The sequence below is a fragment of the Mya arenaria genome, chromosome 17 (assembly GCF_026914265.1).
Source record: "Mya arenaria isolate MELC-2E11 chromosome 17, ASM2691426v1".
Classification (NCBI taxonomy): domain Eukaryota; kingdom Metazoa; phylum Mollusca; class Bivalvia; order Myida; family Myidae; genus Mya; species Mya arenaria.
Window position 1 is genome coordinate 55,922,319 of NC_069138.1, and position 16,244 is coordinate 55,938,562.

The window sequence follows — 16,244 nt, forward strand, 5'->3', positions numbered from 1 at the left end:
TTAATTCAGACTGGTTTTATTACATTTGTTTACAAGTGGCAATGCAGAAGTTTTTATTCCCGAATGTTGTTGGCCATGATTTTGTCCCAAAATATGTTCTTTTGCTTGAACAACGTTTTGGATGTTTTCAGAGCATCAAACACGGACTCCAACAATACGGTTGTTTTGCAACAAAATAGCAATGACTCAAAATTGGATTACTTTCACAATACTCTTGTGTTTTCAACGTGTAACACAACCACGGAAGCTACAGACAGTGCCGCCAAACATGTGTACAAGTATTTGTATTCATTCCAATTTGAGTACTGCTTGTTATCTTTTTGTTTTCTTCTGCAAATATGGAACATTACACTTCCGACACCACAGGAGTTTAACGCCAATGTCAGCGATGGAGAGGACGACGAATTTAACGAACATTTGCCATTGTTAACGATTGAGAGCCTATCGTCAAGACATAAGTTTTCAAGAATGATGACTTACCTTTTGGGTTTCGTTTCACGACATTCATTTAAGTTCACTTCTGTATATGTTTCAATTTATTTTGCATTTAGGTTGTTTGTTGAAATTGAAATTGCAGACTCCGAAAACGAAGTTGAAAAAACATTGTATAGCTTCGAGAAGGCAAATTATTATGTTCAGACTATCTATACTAACATTATGTGTGTTGTGCCTTTTTTCGGTTACTTAGTTTCTCGAAAGAATAATCCTTCAAGGTGGAAGTTTGACATTTGGAATACAATGCTGATTGTTTGTGCCTGTGGGTTCCTCATACTGATTATATTCGAAACAATTGACAAAATATCCGTGTTACACAATCATGATAAAAGGCACATAGGAGAGAAAGTTATCTACCTTGTTAAGATTTTATTACATTATGTTGGCACTTACTGTCAAGTACAGTTTATCCTCAAAGCCAACGATTTAGTGGCAAACTCGCAAGTGACTGGACAACAACACCTATATGTGAAAGGCATCCTTGTCTTCCTGTTTCTTGTAAATTTGGAGCACTCTATTTCTGACACATTTCTGACCGCCCCTCCTTTAAAATACATCCAGGATATGCAAGGAGATGACACATATGGACGCAGGAATTGGTGGCTGATAACAAGGATTCTTTTTCCTATTGTCATTTATTATCGCATTTTCTCAGCCCTTATGTGCCTTAAAGTGTACATTAAAGTTCGGGATTGAAGTTACATATGCAATTAATTGGTTAAAGGCAGACAAAGTAGTTTGATCTTTGATTCAATTAAAACATATGGTAGTGAATTTGTTATCGCCATATGAGGCTTTTATTGCCGAAAAACGAATATTGACCTAAACTATAGTAACTCGTTTATGCTTCTCATTTGGGCCCGAGAAAACAGCTAATCGCCAGCTTCAGCTGAGTTCGTGACCTAAGCAGAGCGTGCTACCGTTGCAATAAACCTGTGTGAAGCTAAAATTAAAAATAAACAATACCAGGAAATTAATTGTGAATTTTGCGCCAACGGTGCACTTTATTTTTTTCCATATTTTTTTCGAAAACATCTGTAATTATTTGACACAGAAAATAAAAATAATCTTTTTGCATACATAAAACTATATTGTCTGCCTTTAAGCGTAATCACTTTGTTGTTATAACTGTTTATGAAACATATGGATTCGTTTTACACAGAAGTGGGCCGCATCGTGCGATTTTAGGCCTTTGTACAATAATTTGCTTTTATTATGTTATTGGGTATTTGAATTAAATGACATTTCAGGACGTAATACTGAAAAAAGAATGACGCTATCACTTATAATGCATAAGATACGTGTTTATAAGTGAGACCATGTAGCGCGCGTTTTGAATGCAAAATTTGACGTCATAAACATGACGTTATTGAAAATGTACATTATTGAAATGGCGTGCAATATTGAATTATCAATATTACAACAAGTCAATCATTTTATTTGTTTTCCAAACACAGAATCGTTCTAAAAGAGCAATAAAGAGAAAAATAATGATTCGGTTTTGCATTTTCAATCCATTGGGCCGTTTAAACACTGTAAATAAAGTCAAATTAAGTTGGTACGAAATCCTTGGTTACTATGGAAGTATGAGTAATGTAATGTTCATAAATAGTAGAGAAAATGTTTAGAAGAAAGACGTTTGGAAGAAATTAATAAGAAGAATATATATAGGATCTGACACGAGTTGTCATTTAATAAAATATTTTATTAAACGAGTTCATGAAATTTGTTAGTAAGCGAGCCTCTGGCGAGCTTACTAACAACTTTCATGGACGAGTTTAATAAAATTTCTTGTATTAAATGACAACGAGTGTCAGATCTTTTTTATCACATGCTTTAAACGGTGTTTTTATTACCAATTTAGTTCAACTTTCTGAACCGATTGTTTGACAGCCAAAGTACTCAGAGTAGAATGTCAACGATGCGCCATATAAATAGTTCCAAATTAAAATGACTAAAGTAACTAGCAGTTATCTAGTTTTAATTCTGATAAAGCGCTTAACAAGTCACAAATATAAAAATGTGTTGTAATATATCCAACAACATGAATAACGAACGATTTTAACAAAAAAAAAACAATAAGTACAATTTAATGACGCCACACTGAGAGTACATGCATTTACGCGGTTTTTGTGACCTACATCTGTCTGTCAAGTTTTACTGTTTTTTTACGGATTTAAAAGTTATTCGCTGTCGCTTTCTACGATGATTTTGCAGCGTTTTTGTAGTGTATATGGCGTTTCACAACACGCGGATGATTACGGCGAAGCCTTACTCTGTAATGCATGGATGTTGATGTTGAAAAAGTTCCACCAAGAATGTTTCCAGAAAAAATGATGTTCTAGCCGCCATGGGATGTGTAAGGAGATGTCTGTACTGCGGACTTCGTATTTGTGTTTTCGGTAACCGACAGCTGATTAAACTGGCAAGCAAATGGCATTGATTGCATATAAATTGCTTGTGTTGGTCAAGACGGATATGTTTGAAATGTTATTGTGGTGTGTGTCACTTATGTGGCTGTAATTGTTGACTGACTGGATATTTCTGTGACTTATGATCTGCATTATCTGGTTGGCGGAACATTGTTATCAGAAAGTTTTTGTACAAGATGCTTTCTGGCACTATGATTCGTTAGCCATTTGTCTCCCGGAAGTCTTACATCTTCATTATTACGGTAAGTATTTGTTGGCATTTTAACCATTTTGTTTACAAACAATGCGGAGGGATATCTAGGTTGAGTGTGATTATTCTAGCCAATAGAAATGTCTGATAGGTTATCTTACACATGTGTAAGATAAAAATATTCGTAATGGGTATATTACACGGAAAACAAGGGAAAGCATGTGATAAATATATATATTCATTTTTATTTTGTTGCATGTTTAAATTTATGTTTTATTTATGATTAGTTAATTTGTAATAATTAGATCCCACGAACAAAATCGTGCAATGCGGTCCACATGTGTTTTGCAAAATACCAGTGTTCCTTGTGTATTACTATATCTTCATTGTTTACTTATTAGGAAATATTTAGTTTATATGTATGCATATCTGATTTGTCTTTTGATTTTGTAGCTTTCTGATGAGCAAAGTATGTCATCCTTTTATAATTGAAAATTGAATATAGGATAAAGACATACATATACATTTATTTGTTCATTGGAAATTGTAAACACGTATTTATAAATTACGTTTTGAAATGTTTAGCTTCAACATAATAAAGAATCAGCTTCATAAAAGGCCGAGTTAAACATCATATTCAATTGAGAAAGTAAAAGCACAACAAATTCAAAACCTTCGATTTTTAATTTCATCTTTAATAGTTACAGATTATATCGTAACGAATCAGCCTTAGACCAGTCCATTTTTGTGTGGTTCAACCCTGTCCTAAAATATACCATGTTTGGGTGGATAAAGTAATGGGAGGCAACCTGAAACAAAAAACATGAATACAAATTTACAATTAAAAGAGCAAAGAATTTTTGAAATAAATGACAAATTAAATCCACGAGCAAAAATTGCATGAATTAAAAGAAAAATTGCATTTAAGCAACATCCTCTAATACAGTGCTTTTTTCTTTATACCTTTTCGTAGTTTAAAATTGCTTTTTTTAATAAATTATTTTTGGTTAAAAATTATCTTTTGTTTTGTTTTGCATATTTCTTTTTTATCTGTTTGTTTAACAATATAAAACGTCTTTTATTCTGTATGGGCACTACTCCCACTTCTTAAATAAGCATTTCATGATAAACATAATGTTTTACATGTAGTGTGTATGTGATTAATTGTGTTGTGTAATGTTGAATAATTAATGAAAAAAAAAAGAATTTAGAATTATCAGATAATAACTTATATTCAGTGACGTTGTGGTATGATAAACGACTGCAATCAGCACATATCAATGACCGTGCATATGTTACTGCCCCAGTATTCGCTCCAATGTCACTCGTGATAAATCGGCAAAGTCTAAATTTCACATCATACGTGGTAAATGTAAGATGTAAACATGTAGACGTCAACAACACGTATACAGTTTACAACCAAATTTGCTAAGTATTTAACGAATTTTAATATATTAAGGGCAATCAAAACCTGTTTCTGCCACGCAAATGTAAGAAATACAGTCATAATATATTCGACAAACACAATCGTTCAAAAGATGTTATATGATAAAAGTAATTATGATAATAATTAATTACTCCTTTGTTCGTAAAATTGTGAACCTTGTGACATTGTCGTTGATCTCGATAAAATGTTCGTGAACTTTGCTGAGATTATCCATACATGTAACGCCATCGAGGTATTTCGCAGCGTTGTCACAATGAATAAAACTAGAATCTCAACGAATGCTTACAAAACTCACTGTACAACACATTAGGTGTGTACATACTTACATGTTCGTACTATTGTGGCAAACCACGACGATTATTCACGGAAGACCACTTATGCGCATACGACAGAACGTGTTAGATTTTGTTACAATTGACTTTAACGGCAACATAACATTTTATGTAAACGACGTTTTTAAACGAAATTTTGTTTTCTGATTTCACTTGTTTTCAATCCTTATAATTTGAACCAGAAACAAACTTTATAGAAACTAGCAGTTTTGTAAATATTGATGAGAATCATTCCAACCACACAAATGCCAGGACTAGATCTCAATGCAAAGATATTTGACATAAACAAGTTCTTAACAATCAAACTTTTTATATAACACCGCCTTAAGAAACAAATTAAGGCACACGCCTGGCATAAATCAGCTTCTATGGATAGATAAAACATTATTTTGACCATGCGGGACTCTCGTTAAATCACCATGGCGTAGTTGCCAAATGTTGGCAAGAACTTGGTCGGCCTTCTGTAAACATTTCGGATCGGGCTTAGGTGTCCGGGTCAACACAGTAAGCCAGGGATCATCACATGTGTTATTGATTGCACTGAACCGCGTGCAGCACCATCCAATGGAGAAACATTTATTGTCTGTGGCCACCACCTGGAACTCTCCGCTAACGACGTCTCCTGAAATGGTAGCCGATCGTTTAAAATAATTATAAAAATGATGATAATAGTGGTAATAATAATAATAATAATAATAATAATAATAATAATAATAATAATAATAATAATAATACTTATAATAATAATAATAATAATAATAATAATAATAATAATAATAATAATAATAAAACGACCCCTCGCTTTGGAAGCTTTTAAACGATTACATCCTTTGTAGCATGATTTTAAATTAACTTCTGTTATAGTATGTTATGTTCTGCTTCAAAAGCTATTTTAATTGCAAGGTAGTATTACTGCCCCTTTTTACACAATCGAATACGCGGTTAAGCAGATACTGTCGTTTAAATTTGAAAATGATGTGTTTTTATATACAGAACTTACCTATAGTATCGATGTGCTTATATATGCCTGGCACTTTTGTGGGAAAATGCGTCGCTTTCACTGATGTGCACTGGCCGTTAGACCTAAAACCATCGGTAATTATCAATTTGATTATCATCTGAATGTGAAATTTAAATTTTAATAGTAAAACTTCTCAAATCTGATATATATATATATATATATATATATATATATATATATGTTGCATAGCAATGTACATAAACTCCTTATTTTTTTCGTTAATTCAAACATAGCCGATACATCACACATATTGACGCCATATGTCTTTTTGGGATGGGTGATTTATTGTTTGCTTAAATAATGTCGCAGTTCATATCAACGCATCAGTGAGTAACATACACTGAATACTTTGTAAGCATCTGTTATTTAAGACACTATGAGCAGTAAACATATTTTCTATCTTACAGTTAAAACCGCGAAGCCTGAGATTACAAACTCTGATATGGTAATTATAAATGCCATTTCGTGTTTTTAATTTATTAGTACAGTCAATGAGTATGAATCAAATATAAATAGTTTAAAAACAAAACCAGCCTGAAAAATCAAACAGGAACACAGTTCCCATTCAGTGCTACACTCATGCTTCATAAGCAAAGGATATTCTGCAAATGTTTGGAATCATTTATTTTTTGTCAGTTTCATTTTGTTGTACTCTTGGTAAGAAATGACAGTTGAACTATGAGAAATTTTGGTCGAATTGTCCGTACCTGTTTCTAAACTTACCTCCAGAATAATTTTAACTCTAATGCGCCTTTTTCCTTGGGCTGAAAAACGACAGCCCTTTCCGTAAACTTGCTCGAGCCCTGCCATGAACATGGTGCAAACCAATAGCTGAGATACCACAGGCCATTCCGCTGCGGGATACAGGAAATATTGTTTTGTATTTTGTTTGCTACACTTTTGCATGCCAGAAAAATGACAAAGTGATATAAGTAATAAAGACGACTTTTTACGAAATTGACTTGCTTCAATCCTTCCATCCTTGCTACCTGGTAGCGAGGAGCCAATATGACGTACTAAATGGGTTAAGCGCAACAGGGTTAGATAATGGTTATGGCCAGTTTGCCAAGTTATCGTCTCTGTCGCCAATAAAGGTTCTGACTCCACGCTTAAACGTTAAAGCAAATCATATGTTACGTTTTGCAAATATTGTCTTTCCTTTAATTATTAGGCGTAATGGTCCAAGTAGAAGTACCGTTCTGCACTCTTATAAACGGTAGTTGCACAAATGCTTATTGATTACACATAGTCAAAAACGTACCACGAGATAGTGAGTTGACCATTCTATTGATATACTCAAACGGGATAACAAACACTTTTTGTGTACTAAACATAAGCGCTCTACTTGTTTGTAGTGGTATACTGTATGAATTCATTACATAAGCAATAATATTGGGAAAATATATCTTCATGTTTAGCATTAACGTTTAAAATAGAATTTCTTTGCCATAACACGATTACCATTTTAGGGTTATAGTTTGGCATCACCGGTGGCCTCGTTCGTAGTCTCATTTTACATCGTTGCCCTCGGCAACGGCTACGGTCAACACACAAATGAGGACAGCTAAAGTCACACTGAAAGAAAGGACATAGAAGGGATGCGTATTGAAATGCCGGGGAAAGCATGTCTAAACTTGTGCTATATTAGTCATATGTTTACTTTAATTATATGCCTAAAAAGGACATTAATTGATAATATATTGTTGATTTTAAGAAAAGAGCGCTAAATTGTATGCAAACGTTACGTCATTTCGGAAATGATTGAACCCGTGTCCCAGCTCTGTGCGCGCTACCGTTTTGGTATTGAGAGCGGGCTAAATTTTCAAAACAGTAAATATCTCAAAATTTTATTTTACTGTTTGAAATATCATTTCTATTTCATTGATAAATCTATATAAAGACTTACGTGAAAAACTACAAATACAAGCCCAGTAGCCAAAATTTTAACATAAACCCCATTTAATGGCACAGAGTAAACGCCAAAGATATAGAACACAAAAACAAGAAATCACAAATAAGAAACATGGAACAACAGCACAAAACTTCACAAACAGCACAGTGCATATATACTATATAAAAAAAACTAGGTATGTTTAACAAGGATTGTTAGGTACCGCCTTCGAACGGTCGGTAAAATTTAAATTTATAGGGGACCAGTTTACGTGTACAAATCTCACTCTTATCCCAACAATCCTGAATAAAGGGAAAACGTAAAAGGTTAATCTTATCATAGTATCAAAGAAACCACCGGAAAGCATAAAATATTAAGTTTAATCATTGTTACAATCAATATGTTCACATTTCATATATGAAATGAAATTGTTCGCAATCTCACACTTTAAATCGTGAACGAGTCAGGCGCAAAATAAAGATTAACCATTGTTTTTGCATTTAAATGCAATATCATCTTTAGCTCATTTGATTTAAATGATCAGAACAAATAAAACATGAATATGATCTAGGTAGATAAAATTCGGCGCTATTTTAACTGGGTTTTTGTGAACACCGAGCTATTGATTCAAAAGCATTTATACAAAGGCCTATATTTTTTAATCTGTACCAAAATCGAATGAATTTTCTTTTCTATTTTATCATTGAAGTCAAATTATTTATTCATGACTATGCATAAAGAAATATACAAATCTAAAAACTTATATTGTGCACCTTTAAGGTACTTTCTCATAAGTAAACAATATTTTAATAATAGTTCAGAACATTTCTTTGTTATTCGTTTGAATACACTTGTGATCAGCTGTATTGTTAACAGAATTTGAGACAATTGTTTCATGTGCTTTTGCTTATCTAAATGATTTAGACCTAACATCTATATCGTCAATAACGTTCATTACTTGCACAAATCAGCCCATTTAGAAATTTATTTCAAAACAAGATAGATGTACGACACAGTATCACAGTGGACTACTTTATGCGTTCATAGACCTGATTTCACAGCGTCTTAAGTTTCAAAGTGTTAGATTTGTGTTCACTTCTTTCAGATGAACATTGCATTGTAAAAGTGTTGTTTAACTTTGAAAATATTATAACAGGCATATAAATACAAATTTCTTAAAGAGGGACGAAGGGAAAGAAAATAATTTTGTTTCAAATTTTGATTAAAAAAATAGACGTCATTTAGAACAATTTACTTGCGCTAGATAAAAACAGTTTGGTCTCTGTTGATGCTGTTGATTGATAAGATTGGTGAATGCATCAGCGATGTTTATCATACGAGTTATAGAAAGAGTGTTTAACGCTAAGAATCCTAAAAGGATAGAAAACAGAATTTTAACCATCTATAGTGCGCGAAAGAAAATGCATAAGGCAACTATTTATACAAGTTACAAAGATGCCACGATAACAAGGATTTGTTGAGTCACGCAAGAAAATTCTATTAAAAAAACAATTAAAAGATCTTACAAATCATTTCGAAATTCGAGTGTTATCAAATTAACATCATTAAAATCCTCAAATCCGAGGAAATTTAGAAGCTTTTAACGGCAAATGAAAACAAATATTGCTGTTGACCTGTGATTTAGAAACTTTTTAGAAATGATGATTCTGGTTTAGTACCCCGACATAGGACTATAGGTGTTATAAACCCGACAATATACAAATATAAAGGATTAATACAAGAACTGTCGTACTTTCGACCTATAATATTATTAATTTGTGTAGGAAAACTATTTACGTATATTTTAGGTTATAGACTTTGGTGTCAAGTACATTCAAATTAACCAATACCACTCTTGCTTTAAAAAAGGTTATTCTACTGACGATAGCATAGGGTTGATAGACTTAAAACATAAGAAAAAATATTATGCTTGAGTGTACCCTTAAAGGTGCATTTGGTATTGTAAAAAGACCCTTGATATGTTCTAAGCTGATGTCATACATTATTTTTGGTCGGTTAATAAATATTATAAATAATATGTATAATCAGGCAAAATCGTGTGTTTCTGCAAATGACACATGTTCAAACTACTTCTCTTGTTCCATTGGTTTTCGACAAAATATTACGCCAATATATTTTTTTACTATTTAAATGATCTTCAAATATTTTCCAAAATACCTGAATGAAAGAACAATTAGGTCATATATCTAGAATTATTTACACTTTGTATGCTTATGACACAGTCTTTTTATCTGAAACAGTCGATAATCTACAAAACACTATTAATCTTTATGAAGAATATTGTGATCAATAAAAACTCACCACCAATACAACTAAAACAAAGAAAGTTAGTTTTTCAGAAAGGCAGAATACGTTATTATCATGTTTTTTATAAAGGCACTCTACTGAAAATAATTGTTAGTTTTAAGTAACTAGGTATAGTATTTAGTAATAATGACTCTTTCTATACGCTGAAATATCACAACAAGCACTAAGGGCTATGTACTGCCTTCTCAGGAAATGCAAGCCCTTAACTCTTCCGATTGATATGGAAATGTAGGTGTTCAATACTATTATTATACCTTTACTTTTAACTGGTTGCTCATGTTTTGGATACAGAAATAATACAATTTTGGAAAGATTACAACCAAAACAATTAACTTTTGCTGTGTATATGTGAGTATTGCACGTTCTTTTCATTTAAAACAGCCTCGTTTCGCATTATGAATTTATCGTCTCATATACTGTCAAGTTATCGTGACAGGGTTCTATGAAATAACTTGTTTATTTGATGACATGGTTGTTAGCATATTTAGAAAATTTTGCTACTATCAGTTACTCCATTGTGCTTTTAAAAGGGACTCGCTTATGTTTTGTAAAATGCAGTTGTTATGACGAAATAACGTGCAAATTGAACCCTTGAACAAATACTGATAAATGCTCAAATATTGTCTATGAAGACCACAGTTTTGAAAATATTAGTAACAATTTTCAACAATAGGTTTTAAGGTTAAATTAACCCTCACTTTATACAAGAGTCCTCGTGGTCGAGCGGTTTTGTTGCCGGTTTCTCTCTCTCTCTTTTACTTTACCGGCGTAGGTTCGCTCCGCACTGAAACCAGTTTTTTATACTTTAATTGTATCTTTACTACAGTTTCGGCATCAAAGAGTAAAATAATTATAAAATTAGTGTTTTTAGATGCACAACCGTGAACAAATGGTCAAAAACATGAGCGAGTCCCTTAAACCATAAATTACAGTGAATCTGATTTTAGATAATTATTATTAAGTCGTACAATATATTACCATTGAAATCATGATAATTAAATCATTTTGTGGAAGTTCTCAGGATGTCTCCAAATGTTATAATATTTGTTTGACTTTTTTATATCTATATGTCAAGAATAAAACACAAAAAAGAGTTTGTGTATGTATAGCTTTGATTATATGTTCATAGAGTATAGTCAAATTCGCTACAAGTACTTTCAATTTTAACTGTATATAATATATATTATTTTGCACATAAGTTTGTAAGTCATATGCACTTGTTATCGTTTTTTATAAGGAGCCTTTACTTTTATTGATTAAGAGTAAAGTTGTGAAATATGAATGTTAATAATAGCTTATCATATTCATTATCAAGCGATATCAGATAAAGATTGGTCATATGCGTTTCTGTAATATTTGTTTAAAGAGGAGTGAAATAAAATAAATAAAAAATAAAAGTGTTGAAACCCAGTGATTTTCATAGGAATACTGGAAAATTCTAGAGAAATGTATGATTATTGTGAAATTGCATAGCGTTCTTAAACGGATAAGTCGCATTATATAAGTGTCCGCACCGGCGTCAACTAAACAGTGACAGTATATAACGTACCTATTACCGAATGTTCACGGTATTAACTACTTTTAAAATATTTTACTGTCTGTTGTTGTCATAAGTGTTAACAGAAAAGCCAAAACAGCAAAGCTTCTGGACCACCTGAACATGGCTGCACCACGGGTTGTCCCGGAAGGTCGTACCACGGCTGTTCTGATAGTTGTTGTTGTAACAGTTTGTTCTATCATCATCCCAGTAGCGTGCCTTATGTCAGGGGTAACCAATCACGAACTGCCATTCTCCATTGTTTTCACATGGAATATATGTTGGTTCAGTTTTTCTGTCGCAGCCATAGGCATATTTGGTTTTCTTGTTGGAAAGCGGAGACACGCGCATATTACTCGAAGTGAGGAAATCGAGAGCAATGTTCCGTTTCTTATAACAACTATAGTTTTCGGTTTAGTAACTTGTTGCTATCAAATATATTGTTCGACCCGGGTGTTTCAGTGCGTACGGCATGAGCTGGGATTGGGTTTCAACCTTACCAACTTTTTGTCCACGATGTTCACAGGATGCCTAAGTTTAATCCAGACTGGTTTCATTGTATGTGTCTACAGGTGGCAATGCACAAGCTCCTATGCCCGGATGTTGTTGGCCATAATTATCTCCCAAAACATGTTTTTCTGTGTGAACAGCATATTGGATGTTTTCAGAGCAGTGCATACAGATTATGACATTACAAATGTTTTGCAAAATATCAACAATGGCTCCGAATGGGACTACCGTCACAATACTCTTGTGTTTTCGACGTGTAACAAAACCACGGAAGTTACTGACAGAGTCACCAAGCACGTGTACAAATACGTGTATTCATTCCAATTCGTGTACAGCATGTTTTCGCTGTGTTTTCTTTTGCAAATATGGAACATCACGCTTCCGATACCAGAAGATGACAACTTAACTGTCAGCAGTCGAGAGGAGGAAAGTTATAATGAGACTTCACCTTTGTTAATTACTGAAGACATTTCGTCAAGACAAACGGCTTCTTCAAACTTGTTGACCGACCTTTTGTGTTTCGTTTCAAGGCATTCTTTTAAGTTCACTATAGTATACATATCGATTTATTTTGCCTTTCAGTTGTTTGTTGAAATTGAAAGTGTACACGAAGGTTCCGAGGCTTATAACAATACATTTTATGCTTACGAGAAGGCGAGTTATTATGTCCATACTATTTACACTAACATCTTCTGCGTCGTGCCATTCTTCGGTTACTTAGTTTCTCGAAAACATAATCCTTCAACGTGGAAGTTTGGTATATGGAACACAATGCTGATTTTATGCGCCTGTGGGAACTTCATTCTGATTATCTTCGAATCCATTGCCTCTATTTCTGTGCTAAACAAAGATGATGAAATACACATAGGAGAAAAAGTTATCTTCCTTGTTGGCATTTTATTACATTTTGTTGGCACGTACTGTCAAATACTGTTTATCCTCAAAGCCAACGACTTAGTGGCAAGATCGCAATCGACCAGAAAACAGTACCTGTATGTGAAAGGCATCCTTGTGTTTCTGTTTCTTGTAAATTTGGAGCACTCTGTTTCTGAAACATTTTTGACAGCCCCTCCTTTAGAATATATCCAAGATATGGAAGGAGATGATACATATGGACACAGGAATTGGTGGCTTATAACAAGGATACTCTTTCCTATTGTGATTCATTATCGCATTTTTTCAGCTCTTATGTGCCTTAAAGTATATAAGAAAACTCGAAATTGGAATTGCGTATGAAATGAAATGGTTAAGGACAGACTAAGTAGTTTTGTTTCTGACTCTTTTGTTACATTCAGATCTCCATTATATTAAGCTTTAATTGTTTTTGGCCTGTTTTAAAGCAGTTATGCATCTAATTCCCCCCACCCCCTTAAAAAAGAATATCGGAACTTATCATCCGCTTACGGGTTTAGATCGTGAGCTGAGCGTGGTTCCATTGTAAATCTTTGCAGAAAATAATTTATACCGCAAAGCCAATTTTGCGTTAACCCAAATCGGAACATAGTACATTTTTGAAACGTCATAAACACTTACATTATCTCGCAAACATCTGGAATCATTCGAAACTGAGCTTCAAAAAAGTATTTATGTATTCATAAAACTATTTAGTCTACCTTTATGCCGAATAACATTGTTCTGTTTAAACAATTAGGATTGCTTTACCGGAATATGCTGTTTTTTTGTAAAATACAAGAGTACCTTGTGTATTGCGATGAATTAACTTTCAATGCATATGTTGTGTACAAACTGTGATATACCTGTAAGTTTATTTGTTATGCTTATTTCTTGAATATCTATGTATGAACAAAGTTTGTAAAATCCTTTCGTTCAGTACAGGATTCTCAATTAAATTAGTGTATAAATTCATGTTTATAATGCCTTAATGGTCTTTAAGAATGCAATAGCTTGATGGAAGGACTAAAACATAAAATATAAAAAAACAGGGGAAAACACCCACCCGCCATTACCTCCCTGTTATACCCCAATGGGATACATGCTTATTAATTTTCCAAATAAGCTTATGTTATTTGTGTTTAAAAAAAATCAAAATGAAGCCTTATTTGCATTTACTAAATATGTTGCCTTACTGTTTCAATTTATTTTCTACATTGTGTAGAATGTACATCTGTGATTTATATGTCATATAACATGACCAATGATTGGAATAAAATTTATCTTATCTGTCTTATCTTACCCCAGTTGGGTCTTTAAACGCCTTACCCCTAATCGTTTGCAAAGGATGAATGTTCTACTCGTGCATAAAAATGTTTCTCAGAACTGAAAAAAACATGAAGTTTTGAAACATTTTAATTTTTTGCCAGCCCCGCCCATTTTCGCTATGACAAAGGCTATTAAATTACTAATAAAGTAACACTTGCAAAAGGTTTGTCAGTGTTACTCCTATAACTACTGTATGTGACAAAACTGTATAGACAATAAGTTTATCCCCTGCCCGTCCGCCTGTCTGTCCTTCCGAAAAATAGAAGCTGCAAAATCTCGAGTTTGCAAGCTTGGTTTATGAAGTTGGTATATGGTTTAAAACTCATTAGGAAATAATGTACGTCATTACTTTATTTTGTAGAAACATGATTATAGTCAGTATGGCAACGAACGTATGGAATTTTATATCACTTTTTGTCTAAATTCTGGAGTAAAGTAATAAGAAGTATGCACGCCAGGTTAATGGAACTTTGTATGTTGATAGAGGGCCATAAGGAGATTATGCACGTCCTTTTGATAATGGCATAACACAAAAAGTATATAAAGGCTGAAGTAATGATGTCGATAAAGGGCCTTTTTTGGAAAATACTCTACTTGTTATCGAAACAAATTATCACTCTTTTAGACTGCATCTGCAATAAATCATGAACTATTCAAACTTCGGTTAGTGCAACTAAGTGTTTTGGCAGAAGGCCATATGGAGATTATGCCGGTAATTTTTATGTTAGTAGGAAATATATAGTGATTGCTATGGCAACATATACTGTGAAAACACCACTCTGAGATAGGATCTTAGTCTAACACAAAAAGTAAGGGAGCTTTGTATACATTTATGAAACTTGGTATGAAGAAAAAAGGAGATTATGCAACTCTTTTTATCCTCTATTGCACAAAAATGATGCTTGCAATGGCATCAAAAAGAGTGAAAAATACCTTCTTTTGACTTATTCTTGGCATCACTCAATAATATATAAAAACTGCATGCATGAACGTAAGGATGTGGATAAAGGGCCATTATGAGAAAACATCACACTTTTTGACTGAACCCTACAATAAAACTAGAAGTATGAAAGCTACGTCAATGAAGCCTTGTATTTGGTTACAAGGATATTTGTGGATTGTGTGTGTCGTTAAATGAATTTGTCGGAAGATATGTGTTGCTGCTATGACAGTATAATGATTTGAACTTCTTCCTTTCGTCCGAAAAAAATGAATGCTGCGACAATTCAAGGAGAATGCGAGCTAGGTATATGAAACTTGACGGACAAGTGATACTTATGCTGACCATTTAATATCATTGTTACATGTATATGACAAAGAAAACTACATTGAAACATAATAATATTGACGTGCCTTAGTAATACATGGTTGCATTAAGTGACGTCATCGTTTGTGGCTACATTACCGTATATACACACTTATAAATGTTGGGACAAGTGTTAGATTGGGTAACTAGTTTTAACTACATTTAGTTTTAACCCCCAATAAACGTTGTTTTACTGGCCATTCCATGGCGGTAACCCCATCATTTATTAATAGTATGTGTTGTTTTGTGACGTTGTGTGTCTCCCGTTAAGTGGCTCGTGGAAGGCTTTACAAATGTGCCTCTCAACAGTGCCTTAACCATGTCGTTGCGTTATGTTATCCATTGGGCTTTTCCCGGTAGTTTCAATCGAATATTCAACATATTGTTTTCAGAACATGCATAAGTCCAATTTTTAATAAGAGTCAAAAATTATATGCAAAGAGAACTGCATTGATGTTTCTAAATATAATCCACCATCGAGGCGCCCATATTAAAAATGGATTTTGTGTTTTCAACTGTCAAGGGACATATGTAA